Genomic DNA, 14,089 nt, shown 5'->3' with positions numbered 1-14,089 from the left:
GCTCTAGCAGGGGAAATGGCCTTAAAATGCCTGTTGTTGTTGTGTTGTATTCGGATCTTCACCAAAATCGAATCAATTCGTCCCTCTTACACACCCAACCTCTCCACCAAGTTTCGTCCTAAACTGTGCACAACTTTTTGAGATATCTTGCTGTATATTGTTTTTTGCCCGATCTCTCAATGGTGATAAGTCATTAAAAAAAAAAATTCGGATCCGCATCTTCACCAAAATCGAATAGATTAGTCCTTGTCATACACCGAACATTTACACCATGTTTCGGCCTAAACCGTGCCCAACGTTTTGCGATATCTTGCTATATATTATTTTTTGCCCTATTTTGCAATTTTTTGCCCTATTGTTTTGCACATATATATATTCAATGGTGATGAGTCATTTACTAAAAAAAAATCGGATCCGCATCTTCCCAAAAATCGAACATATTCGTCCTTGTCATACACGGAACATTTACACTAAGTTTCGTCCGAATCGGTCCACAACTTTTTGAGATATCGTGCTGTATATCGTTTTTTGCCCTATCTCTCAATGATGGATGGCTCATTAATTTTTTTATCGGATCCATATCTTCACCAAAATTGAATCAATTCGTCCTTGTCTCATACCCAATCACATCACAATTGTCGCCATAATCCGTGCACAACTTATTGAGATATCCAGCTCACAGACCCAAAAAAAAAAACAGGGGTGAATGTACCTAACCTCGGTCCACCTTCTTTGACGGAGGTCACCACTTCTATAACTTGATAATAAGCGTTGCGGTGATGTTGAAATCTGAAGGAGAATAAATCAAAATGAAAATTTTTATTTTTAGCGGAGATTTAAACCAAAGCATCAAACCTTCCAAATGAAGCACAAGAGATTTTTTGCGAATAACATATAATTCTGATTACGGTTTGGGATTTCTCAATTTTCAGACGCATTACACGTATGATGTTCACCCTGAATAATGTCACAACGCACAGGTAAACACATATATATATATATACATACATGGAGTCACGTACCTTGAAAATAAATCGGTTCCACGAGCCTGACAACGGCTAAGCTCTTTGTCCGTTTGAGGACACATTCCATGCTTTGTCTGGGAATCACAGTCAATGAATGATTGTAATAAAACGAGACTGGTCACGTGATGTCGGATCAAAATCGGTGCCCAAAGTCACAAATGTTGTTCAAGCGCTACGGATGGTGCTGATTGAAAGCGACCGAGCGAACCATCATCCATATTCGAGACGTTTGCATTTCCCATTCATACGGTTTCCCTTTGTCGATCCCTGTGTGTACCCGATCCGTACCTTTGCTCGGTTTCCCTCCGCTAGGAGGGTACCCGGCACATCCACGAAGACCGAGAGTCGCGTCCAAGAGGCATGGCTGCCCTAGCTTGTCCGCACGTCTTGCACCGTCAGCACCAGATGCTGCACCCTAAACTGTGCGGCGGTTGAGACCCATTTACACCCGGGCAAGGTCCAAATGGTGACCTTATAGCTCGGCGGATCCCCCTGGTGGCCGTGGCTGTGATCAGAAGAGCTAATCGAACGAAACACATTGTTATATCAACAAAAACATGGACTCGCATTAATGAGACCGTGTGTCCAGCAAAGGTTCTTCAGGTCTAGCAACTATTTAATTTTGCTTTATCAGACACTACTCTGACTTACGAGATGCTGTGGGAATAAACCAAGATGGTCTTAACTTAAAATATAATCAATTACCAAGGTGTGATCTTCAATGCAAATAATGGAAATCTGCCATGATGGTCTTAAAATGGACAAAGGTCGCACCGGAGGGTATTCACAGGTCACGTGAGTGGTTAATTGAGCTCTGCAGTGTCTGAAACCTATCGCCTATAGTTTGGGTCTTAACTTGAATGAATGAATGGCAATCTGGGACCATGAGTCACCATGAGATATACAAACAATGTCACAACCATCTATGGATTAAACTCGCTGGACTTATCAGTCCATCTGTCCCTCTGTTGTTGTTGTTGTTGTTGTTGTTGTTGTTGTTGTTGTTGTTGTTGTTGTTGTGTGTGTGTGGAGCTGTGGCTGCTGGTTGCATTATTTTCCGGAAGTGCGGTTGGGCCGCTGGTGCAGTGCCCTTGTTACTTATTTTTCCAACCTCGGAAGCATGACAGATTGAGTCAACCCACCTGGTGTTATTTCAACGACTTGACAGGGGCTCAAACTCGGCACCCTATGATCTTAAGCCAGCCACCTTAAACGTTAAGATAAGGTTACGGTTACCATACTTAAATTTCAAAAAGGAGGACAAAGAGAACAATAAAAAAGCGAGGGGGTGGGGTGTGTATCATAACTGTATCATACAGTATTTACCTACGGCAACTCGTGTTGTATTAATGTGTTTATATATATATATATATATATATTGTTGTGGATATGAGGATTGTGTTTTTTTTATTGTGTTTTTATTGTATAGTAAATTGTTGTTAAAATATCGCCCTCCTTACTCCAGTGTTGTATAAAGGTCAAAGGGCGTTCCCGTAGTTAGTTCCATAAAGCATACATGAAGGACACCATAATATCCCTGTTCAGTAGTTTATTTCCTTATTCTGTGTATTAGGTTAAGGCTTTGTCTTCCATTAATTGAAATACTCCATTGCACCAAGTGAAATAAGATAGATCCCCTTTCATTCCCATTCCCAAAAACCTCCATTTCCAACTGCGTCATTGCCAAGCCTCAATTGCCAGCTACATCCCCTCCAAGCCTCAATTGCCAACTGCACTGGGCAGTTTGCCAGGTTTGCTACAGCTGTGGGTTGTTGATTTCGCCCCAAAACCACCATTAGCCACGAGGTAAGGTCGGGGAAGAAGGGCGTGCCCGCCCATCGTCATCAAGGGTGGAGTCAGAGGTCCTGTGCCCACCAATCAGGGCTGAAGCGAGCTCACCGGGGGGCGTGTCCTGAAGGCCGGCGGCTTGATCGCCTGAGGCGCTATAAAAGCGCGCGCACGCAAGAGCCGAGTGAGTGTGGTTGGACTAAGCAAGAGAGTTGAGTTGAAGAGAGTTGAGTTGAGACCAGAGTTGAGTAAGGGATCCCTGAAAGAGCAGCTTCAGCCACCGCAGCTTCAGCCACAGCAGCAGCCACCGCAGCTTCAGCCACAGCAGCAGCGACAGCAGCTTCAGCCACAGCAGTTTCGGGGCCTTGACGGCAGTTTTCGAACAGGGCCGCGAAGGAACGGCGGCTGCTAAATGCGCCGATCGAGAAAGGGTGGCGGCTGCTAATCCCCGACCCGACCGTGCTGCGGGTCCAGCTGAACCTTCCTCCCCCTCCAGCCATCCACCTCCTGCCATTCCTATCATCATTCCCCGCGTGAGTCTGTCTTTTGTTTGTTCTGTCCTGGGTTTAATTAAGACTGTAGGTAAGCTAGCGTTGCACTGTGTCTCTGAGTTCTTCTGTAAATTATTTTCTTATCTTTCCTTCTTCCTTGGTTTCTTTCAATCCTGTACATAGTAATAAATTATATTTGTATTCCTTACCCTTTGTCTTTCTTCTTCTTCACATCCTTCGTTTTAGTCTTTTCCCCATTGAATATCTGTGGCGCGATTCGGCCAACGTTCAGGAATCGGGTTAGTCGGGGTAACTGTTAGGGCCGCGGTGCCATCCGCTCGGCCAAACAACATCTTCTCCGCGGTCCGTAACAATTGGTGTCAGGAGTGGGATCGGACCCAAAGTGCGCTTAACGCGCTCAAAATTACGAGCTGCTGAAATTTGTTTTGTTTTAAAAAACCCGAATTTTGAAATCGCGCCATGGCTAGTCAAGGCGATCGGATGCCGGTGGGGGAACTAGAAGAGGGGTTAGGAGTAACCCAGGATCAGAGGGAGGAGAACTATGAGGAGGTGGTTGAGGAGGTGTCAGGCGTGCAAAATGGCCTCCTCGCGCACGTGGGTGTAGCGGCACCAAATTTAGCGGCGCCCGTGACCGTAGCAGCACCGGTGGATTCGAACCTTTTTTTGCTACAAATGGGAGCCCTTATGGACAAAATGGGTGAGCGAATAAGGGACGAAGTGAGGGCTGATAGTGAGCGATTGAGGGACGAAGCGAGGGCTGATAGTGAGCGATTGGGGGGCAAAATGGGAGAAATGGGGGAGTGGCTAGAAGCTAAATTTGAGGGGTTAGACAATAATTTTAAGAGGTTAGACAATAATTTTAAGAGGTTACACAATAATTTTAAGGGGTTAGACAATAATTTTAAGGGGTTGGACAATACATTTGAGGGGTTAGACAACGGGATAAAAGAGGTGAAAAATGGGTTAACGGGGGTGGAAAATAGAATGGCTGCCCAGGAGAATCAGATAGAGGGGGTGAAAAATGGGTTAAGGGGGTTAGAAAACACAATGGACGACAAATTGCGGGAAGTAGGGGAGCATTCCGCCCGGGAAATCAAACGGATGGGGAACCAGATAGAGGAGGTGAAAATCGGGTTAGAAGGTCAATTGGATGCTCAGAGGGATGAATTGGGACAGATGAGGGTGGCATCTACAAAAGAGATGGAGGAGATGAAGGAGGAAATACGACGAGGTGTAAGCGAGGAGGTCTCGGGGGTACGCGAGGAGGTAAAGCGAGGTGAGAAGCGTATGGAGAAAGAGGTGAGGAATAATACGGCTAGGTTACAGGGGGGCATAGAGGGTCTGACGAAGGGAGTAGAACAGCTGACAGTGGGACAAAATGAACTAGTGGACCAAGTGGAAAAGAACACTGCAATAATCGGGGGGTTAAAAGCGACACAAAAAGACATTAAAAATGAATTAATAGCGACACAGAAGGAATGTCAGATGGTACATGAGGGGTTGACGAAGAGGTTGGAAGAGGTGACAGAAGTAATGGAGACGAAGGACCGAGAGGTGAGGATGCACATAGAAACGGTTAAAGTGGCGTTGGAGGAAGAGATAGAGGAGGCGCACCGGGAGATGAAGGAGGTAAAGGAAAAATTAGAGGAGGTGGAAGAAGGGGTGAGTGAAATTAAGAAGAGACGGAGGGAAACTAAAAAGGAGATAAGGGAGGAAGTGATGGAGTATGTGCAAGGTCTGTGTTCAAATCATGAAGATGTGCTCATGAACCAAATAAAGAGTTTGCAGGTGGCAGAGGAGGTGCGACGACGAGGTACCGAGGTGAGTGGCGATATACGAGGAAATGTATATGGTGTGAGGGGAGATTCAGTCGGCTTGGGGGTTGGTGTAGACCCGGGTGTTCATGAGGGACCAATGGTGAGATGTATGACTGGTCCGGAGTGTATGGAAAGAGGAGGTGTGCAAGGAGGTCTGGCTGTGGGGAGTGAGGGGGGTGTTGGTGAGCAAGGATGTGCAGGTATGGAGTGGGTAGCGGGTTGCGGAAGGGCGACCCAGGCATCGAAACCAGGAGGGGTAGTGTTTGGAAGGACGGGGGATGCGCGGGAGCCCCCCGGGAATAGCGTACTGTGGGAGCCCGAACGGTTTGGTCCCGCGTTGATCCCGCAAGGAGTGACGCGCGGGGTCCGACCTTCGGGCGCCCACAAGGTCCCACTCGCGCCGTATGACGGCAAGAGTGATTTGAGGGCGTACCTGGCGCAGTTTGAGTACGTGTGTAAAGGCAACGGTTGGAATCCGGACGAAGGTGGAGTACACCTGGTGGGGGCACTGCGCGGTGCGGCGGCGGAGGTGCTGACAGCTTTACCACTGGGTGCTCTCACCCTGCCAGCTCTCCGTGCGGCTTTAATTAATCGTTTCGGCATTGAACAGCAAAGCGAGCTTGTTAAACGTGGGTTTTCACGGGACTCGCGAAGGATGCGAATGTCGAAAAAATGGCAAAGTCCAACATTCGTATGTTAGGCTCCAAAAGTTCGCCAAACATGCGCGGGGGTTTGGAAGCGTCGTCAATTGTTCGCAGGAGTTGTTTTTTGTTCGGCGTGTATTTCAAAAAAGTTTGAAATTTATAGCGAACGTTTCCAGCATCCCGGGTCGTGATTTGCTCTCAAAAATGTCTAAAAAGCTTCGTCATATGCGCACGACCTACTCACGACGTGCGTGATGTTCGCAAAATCTTCGTTAAACCCCAAACAGATTCCGACTGTTTGGATAATGTCTCGCGCATGTCTCGCGAAAGCAGCAAAGTTCGTCCGATCATTTCTCGACCTATTCACGAACTGTTCGCGTCCGTCTTCGTGCGAAGTTCTCATGAACGTTTGGCGCACGTGTCTGGTGGCAAATCTGCATTACTGACCTATGGGCAAGAACTGCTGGCAATACATTTCAAGGCATTTATATACTGCCCAAGTGTCGGTCGGATCGCCGGTCGCAAGATAATCGCGCGACATATGTACAAATTTCGCATGAATGTCGCACGACGTTCATTATTCGCGAAATATGCGCAAAACGTTCGCATGTGTCGCGAAATGTCCGCACGAATGTTGCCCGAGATTCGTCCAACATTCGTGTTGTTCGCATTTTAGTCGCGTGTTCTTCGTGTATGTGGACTGGCCATAGTTCGGCAACGCTACACACGACATTCGCCCATACGTTGTGAGAACTACGCACAAACTGCGCAAGAATGGTTTACGGCTCCATTGTCGCGACACATTTGGAGAAAAACTTCTCCGAATGTTGGACTTTGCCATTTTTTCGACATTCGCATCCTTCGCGAGTCCCGTGAAAACTCACCTTAAAGCTCAACTTGCGCAGCGAAAACGCAAGCCCCAGGAGACAATCGGGGAACTTGCGCACGACATTCGCCGCGCAGTGGGAATTGCACACGCGGACATGGCAGCGAGTTCCCAGGAAAGCCTGGCGCTGGATCACTTTATTCAGGCCCTTCCGGATCTGGAGCTCCGACAACAGCTCGCCATGTGGCGCCCGCAGACCATGAGTCAGGCGGCCGACGCTGCAGCCCGTTGGGAAGCAGCGAGGCCCCTGGCCCGGGGAGGCGAGCGCCACGCGGTGGCGGTGCGTCAGGTAGGGCCCGTGATGGGGGGCGGCCCCCCTAGGGGGCCCGCCCCCGACGGGGGCCCTGACCTGGAGAGCATGGTCCGGAGGTTAGTGGATCGGCGCCTGGCGGGACCTGGACCGTGGCAGGCGGCTCCAGCGGTGGCACCCGGTAGTCCCCGACAGAGTACCCCAATTCGGACATACAGGGGGGAAAATTCGGAATACCGGAGGCAAGCACCTTACCAGGTAAGGTGTTATAATTGTGCTCGGTTGGGTCACCGTGCGTGGGAGTGTCGAGCTCCGCGCCGGGACGTTCCCCGCCAACCGATGCCCTCAACTCCGCCCCGTATCGATCGGCCTAGCCGACCTCAGACACCCCCCCCCGCCAGGGCCCGGGAAACTAGAACGTGCCGGGCATGCAGGGCGGTGTTCGGCAGTAGGGGATGGAGAGGAGCCCTCATTGACGCGACAGGTCATTCATTGTGGCCAAATTGGAACAGGTAGTTTGACAATTCGGTGCAAAATTGCCGGCGTAGGGGTAGACGCCGTGGTGGACACGGGAGCCAGCGCCACGATCATCAGCCCCGTGATCCTTAATTCGAGTGCAGACGGCTGGGGTAAAATCCAGCGTCTGGAAAATCATAGTTTGCAGTTGGCTATTGGGGCAACGGCTCCGATCATAGGGCGTGGTTTTGTGACCCTCAAGTTGGGATCGGTAAAGCAAGAGATAAAGGTTTGGGTGGTGGAGGTGTGCGACCCGTGCTTAATAGGGTTGGATTTGTTGACTGCCAGCAGTTGTAAAATCGACTTGAGCCGGGGGATCCTGCGATGGGGAGTGGAAGAGCTACCATTGGAGGGGGGTGAGCACGGCTGAGAGGGTGGAGCTGGAGGCTCCTGAGGCCGTGACCATCCCTCCGGGGGCCGAGGCCATAGTGCCGGCCCGATGGTCAGCTCGCCCGACATGGCAGGAGTCCTGCGGCCTGGTCGAACCGGTGGCAGCGCGATCCATACCTGGTTTAATCGTGGGCCGCACCCTTGTAAAAACGGACGGGCCGGTGGTAGCCGTCCGAGTAATTAATATTAGCACAGAACCACGCACTATAGTGAGGGGCACGAAGGTAGCTGGCTGCACCCCAGTTAGAGAAGTCGCGTCAGTGAGGAGCGAGAACGTCCAGCCGAGCCGGCCCCAGGGGGAGCCTTCAATAAGTTCTAGGAATTGGCCCGATCCCATTTGCGAGATGGTAAATCGAAGTAGCATAGAGTTGGGAGGTACCCAGAGGGAGGCCTTACACAAACTGGTTGGGTCCCATTTGGACCTCTTCTCCTTGTCCACCGAGGATATTGGACGTACAGGCCTGGTGAAACATCAGATCCACACCGGTGAGGCCCGGCCTATTCGTCAGGCCGCCCGACGGCTCCCTTGGAGCAAGAGGGCGGAAGCTGACGAGCAGGTTGAAAAAATGCTCGACGCAGGCGTGATCGAGCCCTCGGGAAGTCCTTGGATGTCACCTGTTGTGCTGGTCAAAAAGAAAGATAGGACCACGCGGTTCTGCGTGGACTATCGCCAGCGAAACAACGTGACACTCAAGGACTCATATCCCCTGCCAAGAATTGATGACACCCTCGATGCCGTTGCGGGCTCAAATTGGTTCACAACTTTGGACCTCAAGAGTGGGTATTGGCAGGTGGAGATGGATCGGACAGGGAAGGAGAAAACGGCATTTTCCACAGGTAAGGGGCTGTATCAGTTCACTGTGATGCCGTTTGGTTTGTGTAACGCCCCCGCCACCTTTGAGCGATTAATGGAACATGTACTAGGCGGCATGCCATGGCAATCATGCCTGGTATACCTGGATGACGTCCTAGTACATGCCAAGACCTTCCCCCAGGCGTTAGCTAATTTGGACCAGGTGTTCGGGTGCCTCAGACAGGCAGGGTTAAAGCTGAACCCGAGTAAGTGCACTTTGTTTGCAAGAGAGGTGGCCTATCTAGGTCACGTGATCGGCCGCGAGGGGGTAAAAACGGACCCAGACAAAATTAAAGCGGTAGAGGAGTGGCCCGCACCACGTACCATCAAAGAGGTGCGGGGGTTTTTGGGACTCTGCTCCTACTACCGGCGTTTTGTGGCGAAATTTGCGGAGTTGGCCCGTCCCCTCCACCGGCTTACGGAGAAGGGGACGCAATTTAATTGGACACGGGAGTGCCACGAGGCCTTCCAAAAATTGAAGGGGTGTCTAACATCCGCATCCCTTCTAGCGTACCCCACTAGTGACGGGACATTTACCCTGGACACGGATGGGAGCCAGGAAGGATTGGGCGCAGTTTTGTCTCAGACACAGGAGGGCGTGGAGAGAGTGGTTGGTTACTATAGTCGGGCCTTAAGTAGGCCCGAGCGAAATTATTGTGTCACTCGCAAAGAGTTATTGGCTATGCTGGCTGCCATGAACCATTTCCACCCGTACCTATACGGGCGGAAATTTTCGGTTCGAACTGACCATTCCTCCTTGCAATGGCTCCTTCGGTTCAAGGAACCGGAGGGCCAAATTGGAAGGTGGTTGGAAAAGTTGCAGCAGTATGATTTCAATGTGACCCATAGGGCCGGGAAGGCCCATGGTAATGCGGACGCACTCTCTCGGCGTCCTTGTCTGGGGGAAAACTGCAAATTTTGTGCGAGACACGAGGAAAGGGAGCAATTGGGCGATTCTGCCCCGATTCTCATCGTCCGGGCAACCCGGGTGAGAGGGCCAATTTTGCCACTAACCGCGGACGAGGAATTTGGAAATTTGGCATGGAGCACGGCCCAGCAGGAGGATCCTGTCCTGGGACCGGTGTTCAAATGGGTCAAATTGGGGCAAAGACCAAAAGGGGAAGAGGTCACCCCCCTCGGGGCGCAGACAAAGGCGTATTGGGCTCAGTGGCAGACCCTGGAGTTGAAAGATAACATCTTGTATCGCAAGTGCGTGGAGGTTCCCTCTGATAGGACTTCCTGGCTGGTGATAGTCCCCGACAAATTCAAGAACGTCATATTACAACAGGTGCATGGTACCCGCTCTGGCGGCCATTTGGGCAGGACAAAGACAATATCTCGGGTCCGCCGGAGGTTTTATTGGGTGAATATGGGGCGCGACATACAGGACTGGTGTCGGAGATGCGACGCCTGTTCTACCAAAAAGGGACCAGCACGGAGGATAAGGGCCCCCCTTCAATTACATCAGGTGGGGGCCCCCCTTGGGCGGGTGGCTATGGATATTCTAGGACCGCTGCCCCGCACCCACCAAGGTAATAAGTATATCCTCGTTGTGATGGACTATTTCACCAAGTGGCCGGAGGCCTACGCCCTCCCCAACCAAGGAGCCGGGGTTGTGGCGCAGGCCTTCGTGGAAGGATTTGTATGTCGGCACGGGATTCTAGAGGAGCTGCACACCGATCAGGGACGAAATTTTGAGAGCCAATTATGAAAAGATGTGTGCAGACTCCTGTCAATTCGGAAAACACGGACCACGCCCTTGCGGCCACAATCTGACGGGATGGTGGAACGGTTCAATCGAACATTGATACAACAACTGGCATTGTTCACCACCACCCGTCAGGATGACTGGGACGAACATCTCCCATACTTGTTGATGGCCTACCGAAACAGCCAGCACGGGGCCACTGCATGCAGTCCAGCGTTGCTTATGTATGGGCGGGAGTTACGGGCTCCCGCCGACTTGCTATGCGGTCCCGTGCCAGACACCACGGATACACCGCCGAGGGAGGGTTACGCACGTCACCTGGAGGAAGGCATGGAGTGGGTCCATGCCTTCGCCCACCGCCAGCTCCATCTGGCGGGGGCCAAGATGAAGCGCAGGTACGACGACCGGAGCCAGGGGAGTCAGTACGCTCCGTGGATGAAGATTTGGTCCTTTAATCCCCGGAGGCGGAAGGGTAGGTGCCCAAAACTCACCTCCCCCTGGCAAGGCCCAGGAGTCGTCCTGTCGCAAATCTGTGACTTGGTCATTAAGATCAAAATGGGGCCACGGGCCCCCCCTCGGATCGTCCATGCCGACCGGATAAGACCTTATGCCGGCGAGCAGGTGCCCTCGTGGATCACCTCGGCTCGAGATGCCGAGGCAGGACCCAGTACCTCTTGCGACGGGGGCTCGTAGCGTCAGAGGACTGGGGGGGATGGTAGTGGGAGATGCCCGATGTGGTGGGATGGCAACTTTGCCATCTCTCACAACGGGGGCAAAGGAGCACTAGATTTATGGGTTTATGGCAGTGAAAACTAGCCCGGGTGGGTTAGGATATCGTGTGTAGGGATCTAGAGAGATGACCTTAGGTAACGTTAAGATTAGGTAGTGACAATGATACCTGTAGTGGGGACGCAGGTAGATTAGAGTGGATGATAATGACGTGGTATGTGCTTAGTTTAAAGGTAAGACGGGGAGCACTAAGTTAGCAGGGCAACAGGTAGATCAGATGATGCCGTGTGAGAGGAACAGGTGTGATTGCACAGGGGTGCAACTGAACAGGTGTGTGGAGCAGTGTATGAGTGAGAGAAGGTGATTGTGTATTGTGCTGACCAAATGGTCCAGGAAGGAAGGAGGGTGCAGGTGGCACCAGGTGTGATTGCACAGGTGTGCAACGACAGGTGTATGGAGAATGGTTGTGTGGAAGACATGGAGTGTGGAGTATATGGAGTATTGGAATGGATGGTCGTGGAGCGAGTATGGTGGAAACTGTGGAGTGGAGTGGATGGTGCGAAGGTGTGAATGGGGGAAGAGTGGACCCCATCACGAATACCCAGCGAGGGTAGTCTAAGAGTTAGGTAGAGGGTACAGGTAAATTGTGGTTGGATATTGGCATCTGTGGTGCGAGGTGAAAGAATGGTATTTGGATGGGTGCATTAGTGTTGTGGAAATGGCTGGGCATGTAGCCTGTTAGTGTGTGTAGTTGGTTTGGGCACTCCACCACTGTGAGGATGTCAGCTAGGTGGGGCCGCAGGTGGGCTCTGGGAGCCGGTAGAGTTGTTGTGGATGGGGCCCGAGGATCCGGAGGACAGACATGGGTAGCCCAGTGCCAGAGAGCACCAAGAGGTGACAGAGCCAGGAGGGGCCTTCCCCAGTTGGTTAGGTTAGGGTGAGGAGCTAGGTAAGCTTGGAGGCAACTGCAGTGGTGGAGGTGTGCAGGTGGGTAGACCTGCTGGGAGAGCTACATGACCCAGTCCAGAAATTGTGCAAGGGCACAGGGAGATGAATCGGGGGAGTGAGACCCCAAATTGAGAGGCACCACAGTTTGGTCAATGGGAATTGGTTTTTAGAACCCATCGTGTAAGTTTGCCAATGGTTTGGTAGGGAAAGACCCCGGGTAGTGTAAAGTGTGTTAAAGTCATTTAGAAGGTAGTTAGGATTAAGAATCTCCTCGCACCATCTACATCCACTCACCATGGGATGATGTACCTCCACACCATGCCAGGTGTTTTTTTAAATTATTTTTATGATGCAAATGTTTGGAATGTGAGACGCATCATGACATGGGTGTGACATTGTGCTTGTTGTTCCATCTCTCCCTCCTTATGAGGATTGATGATGAATTGGGTGATGGCAAATTTTGGTTAGTGGGATTGTGAAGACGAATTTGGTGTAGGGGAAATATGGGGAAGACGTGACATTAGCGACGAATTTGTAAATGTGTAGATTTTGTAAATATGGGGTAAGGGCAAGGGTAGAGTAGGTGACAGGGGGGGGGGGGGGGTGACATACGGTAGGGACGAGCTTTCTCACTTTGCTCTCCCTACGCACTTCGCCTTGCATTGCCTTATTGATGTGTACCCTTGTGACCTTGCCCCTCGCTCATCTGTCTTTTCCCCCTTTTGTCTCCCACATGAGGACCTGTGCGCCACTGGGCGCCGAGGGGAGCGTGCGTGAGTCGGCCATTGTGCGCCCGAACCTCTCGCAACCACAGCTGTCTGCATAGATGCACCACATTATGGACCACATGTCTGTGGCTGAGCACCACTTATGGACCCCATGGGTTGGGGCATGGCCCCTCTGCTGGCACCGGCCATGAAGGCCCGAAATCTTGCTGGCGGACCTTGGCCACAGGGCACCGATGCCCCACAGGTGAACCACACTAGTCGGCCCCTGTGGGCCATAAATAAATAAAAATGGACACGTTGGGTGCATTTTATTAGTGCAAATAGGCCGCCAGCAAAGAAGATGACAACATCTGGAAGAAAGCAAATAGCCAGCAGAGGGAGCCGAAGAGCAAGAGACCACCAGCAGGGTTAGGGGTTGTTGGTTTATTTTTATTATTGAACAATGGTGACTGTGCACCGATTGGTGCTTGAGGGTGCTTTGGTGCATTTTGGGTGCCTCATGGTGCGTCAATGCAGAGCAGACTGTCTCCCCCCCCCCCCCCCCCAGAAAGAACAATCACAGGTCCTGGGTTGCGTTTTGTAAATAAAAGTAGCGTCAATTGTAAATAATGCTCCCCACCGTCAATGTATAGTTTGAAGACCATTCCGCAATTCGGTTAGCTGTGGGCGTGAATCTGTTAGGCAGGGTGCAATGGAGCAGCGGGACATATTTATTTATGTTTTAAAACTGTCACACTCACGGTCAGGTTAAATGTAGAGGGAACTACACCTACGTGCCACACTAAAAGTTAAGGTAAGAGGCCCGGGACATGCCTAAGACGAGGAGGGTGCAGTGTTGTGGATATGAGGATTGTGTTTTTTTAATTGTGTTTTTATTGTATCGTAAATTGTTGTTAAAATATCGCCCTCCTTACTCCAGTGTTGTATAAAGGTCAAAGGGCGTTCCCGTAGTTAGTTCCATAAAGCATACATGAAGGACACCATAATATCCCTGTTCAGTAGTTTATTTCCTTATTCTGTGTATTAGGTTAAGGCTTTGTCTTCCATTAATTGAAATACTCCATTGCACCAAGTGAAATAAGATAGATCCCCTTTCATTCCCATTCCCAAAAACCTCCATTTCCAACTGCGTCATTGCCAAGCCTCAATTGCCAGCTACATCCCCTCCAAGCCTCAATTGCCAACTGCACTGGGCAGTTTGCCAGGTTTGCTACAGCTGTGGGTTGTTGATTTCGCCCCAAAACCACCATTAGCCACGAGGTAAGGTCGGGGAAGAAGGGCGTGCCCGCCCATCG

The 14,089-nt window shown here is 51.0% G+C and overlaps 2 protein-coding genes across 2 annotated transcripts in view; both read right to left on the bottom strand.

Annotated features, from left to right (window-relative positions):
* Window positions 1-1,450, bottom strand: part of LOC137412635 (CKLF-like MARVEL transmembrane domain-containing protein 4) — a 54,587-nt gene extending 53,137 nt beyond the window's left edge. The window contains exon 1 of the mRNA XM_078785108.1: window positions 1,314-1,450. The gene's annotated coding sequence lies outside the window, so the exon portion shown is untranslated. The remainder of the gene's footprint in view (window positions 1-1,313) is intronic.
* The window catches only part of LOC144893635 (uncharacterized), a 1,058,663-nt gene that overhangs the window by 236,883 nt on the left and 807,691 nt on the right, over window positions 1-14,089 (bottom strand). The window lies entirely within an intron of this gene.

This window comes from Myxine glutinosa, chromosome 9 (genome assembly GCF_964187855.1).
Source record: "Myxine glutinosa chromosome 9, kmMyxGlut1.1, whole genome shotgun sequence".
Taxonomy (NCBI): domain Eukaryota; kingdom Metazoa; phylum Chordata; class Myxini; order Myxiniformes; family Myxinidae; genus Myxine; species Myxine glutinosa.
Note: the sequence above shows the minus strand (reverse complement) of the source record. Positions and strands in the feature narration are given on the sequence as shown.